This window comes from Oncorhynchus masou, chromosome 24, assembly GCF_036934945.1.
Source record: "Oncorhynchus masou masou isolate Uvic2021 chromosome 24, UVic_Omas_1.1, whole genome shotgun sequence".
Taxonomy (NCBI): Eukaryota; Metazoa; Chordata; class Actinopteri; order Salmoniformes; family Salmonidae; genus Oncorhynchus; species Oncorhynchus masou.
In genome coordinates this window covers 107,685,393-107,687,892 of record NC_088235.1, presented here as the reverse complement: position 1 = coordinate 107,687,892, position 2,500 = coordinate 107,685,393, and the positions used below count along the sequence as shown (strand labels likewise).

General features: G+C 43.5%; 1 protein-coding gene across 1 annotated transcript in view; it reads right to left on the bottom strand.

Moving 5' to 3' along the window:
* crb1 (crumbs cell polarity complex component 1) overlaps positions 1–2,500 on the bottom strand; it is a 73,765-nt gene that overhangs the window by 13,255 nt on the left and 58,010 nt on the right. The gene's annotated exons all lie outside the window — the stretch shown is intronic.

The window sequence follows — 2,500 nt, the reverse complement described above, 5'->3', positions numbered from 1 at the left end:
AGAGCATATTCAAAAATCACACAACTTTATTAAAAAATATGCTGCCTATGGAAAACGTGTTGTTTTTAAGGCACAATAACAGCTCTGTGCTCTTTTCAGAAAAATAAGATACATCCATTTAAATGTAGCTCACCTCAACAATATATAACAGAATTAAACCAATAACTAAGTTGTACTTTCACACATACAATACCGTTCAAAAGTTTGGGGTCACTTATAAATGTCCTTGTTTTTTGAAAGAAAAGCACATTTTTTTATCCATTAAAATAACATCAAATGGATCCGAAATACAGTGTAGACATTGTTAATGTTGTAAATTACTATTGTAGCTGTAAACGGCAGATTTGTTATGGAATATCTACATTGTTCGAAATAACAGCAGTTTGAAATGGAGGCAGTTTTACGGGCGCCCAACCAATTGTGCTATTATGTGTTTTTCCAAGTAATTTGTCACTTATTACGTACATAATGCTTCTGCAACTGTATCTTACAGTATTGCTTCTGGATATCAGGACAGCGATCACTCACCTCAGATTAGACAAAGAGCTTCTGGATATCAGGACAGCGATCACTCACCTCAGATTAGACAAAGAGCTTCTGGATATCAGGACAGCGATCACTCACCTCAGAATAGACAAAGAGCTTCTGGATATCAGGACAGCGATCACTCACCTCAGATTAGACAAAGAGCTTCTGGATATCAGGACAGCGATCACTCACCTCAGAATAGACAAAGAGTTTTTCTGCAACAAGCAGGACGCACAGAACATTCTCCAAACACCCGACAAGGCCGACATCCCAGTTATTGGCAAGAGGAAGAGACGCAGGTACAGAGGACACAGAGTGGGGTGCCTTGTAAGGATCCGCTGAAGACGAGTGGGAAAGCTGCCGTTACTGTCAATATTACTCGCCAACGTGCAACCATTGGACAATAAACTAGACGAGGTACGATCACGAATATCCTACTAACGGGACATAAAAAACTGTAACATCTTATGTTTCACAGAATCATGGCTGAATGATGACATGGATATTCAGCGAGCGGGATATACGCTGGGAGGGAGGTTGAGAGTTTCAAGTTCCTTGGTGTCCTTGGTGTCCACATCACCAACAAACTAGAATGATCCAAACACACCAAGACAGTCGTGAAGAGGGCACGACAAAGCCTATTCCCTCTCAGGAAACTAAAAGGATTTGGCATGGGTCCTCAGATCCTCAAAAGGTTCTACAGCTACAACATCGAGAGCATCCTGACTGGTTGCATCACTGCCTGTTACGGCAACTGCTCGGCCTCCAACCGCAAGGCAATACAGAGGGTAGTGTGTACGGCCCAGTACATCACTGGGGCGAAGCTGCCTGCCATCCAGGACCTCTCCAGGCAGTGTCAGAGGAAGGCCCTAAAAATTGTCAAAGACCCCAGCCACCCCAGTCATAGACTGTTCTCTCTACTACCGCATGGCAACCGGTACCGGAGGGCCAAGTCTAGGACCAAAAGGCTTCTCAACAGTTTTCACCCCAAGCCATAAGACTCCAGGATGCTGGCCTTCTAGGCAGAGTTCCAAAGAAAAAGCCATATCTCAGACTGGCCAAAAAAAAGAAAAGATTAAGATGGGAAAAATAATACAGACACTGGACAGAAGAAGATTCTGGACAGAGTGTTATGGACAGACTAATCTAAGTTTGAGGTGTTCGGATCACAAAGAAGAACATTCGTGAGACGCAGAAAAAATTGAAAGATGCTGGAGGAGCGTTTGACGCCACCTGTCAAGCATGGTGGAGGAAATGTGATGGTCTGGGGGGGGCTTTGGTGATGATTAAGATGGGCAAAAGAATACAGACACTGGACAGAGGAACTCTGCCTCGAAGGCCAGCATCCCGGGGTCGCCTCTTCACTGATGACGTTGAGACTGGTGTTTTGCAGGTACTATTTAATGAAGCTGCCAGTTGAGGACTTGTGAGGTGTCTGTTTCTCAAACTAGACACTCTAATGTACTTGTCTTCTTGCTCAGTTGTGCACCGGGGCCTCCCACTCTTCCTTCTATTCTGGTTAGAGCCAGTTTGCGCTGTTCTGTGTAGGGAGTAGCACACAGCATTGCATGAGATCTTCAGTTTCTTGCCAATTTCTCGCATGGAATAGCCGTCATTTCTCAGAACAAGAATAGACTGACAAGTTCCAGAAGGAAGGACTTTGTTTCTGGCGATGTTGAGCCTGTAATCGAACCCACAAATGCTGATGCTCCAGATACTCAACTAGTTTTATTGCTTCTTTAATCATAACAACAGTTTTCAGCCATGCTAACATAATTGCAAAAGGGTTTTCTGATGATCAATTAGCCTTTTAAAATGATCAACTTGGATTAGCTAACACAGCGTGCCATTGGAACGCAGGAGTGATGGTTGTTGATACTTGGCCTCTGTACGCCAATGTTGATATTCCATAAAAAATCTGCCGTTTCCAGCTACAATAGTCATTTACAACATTAACAATGTCTACACTGTA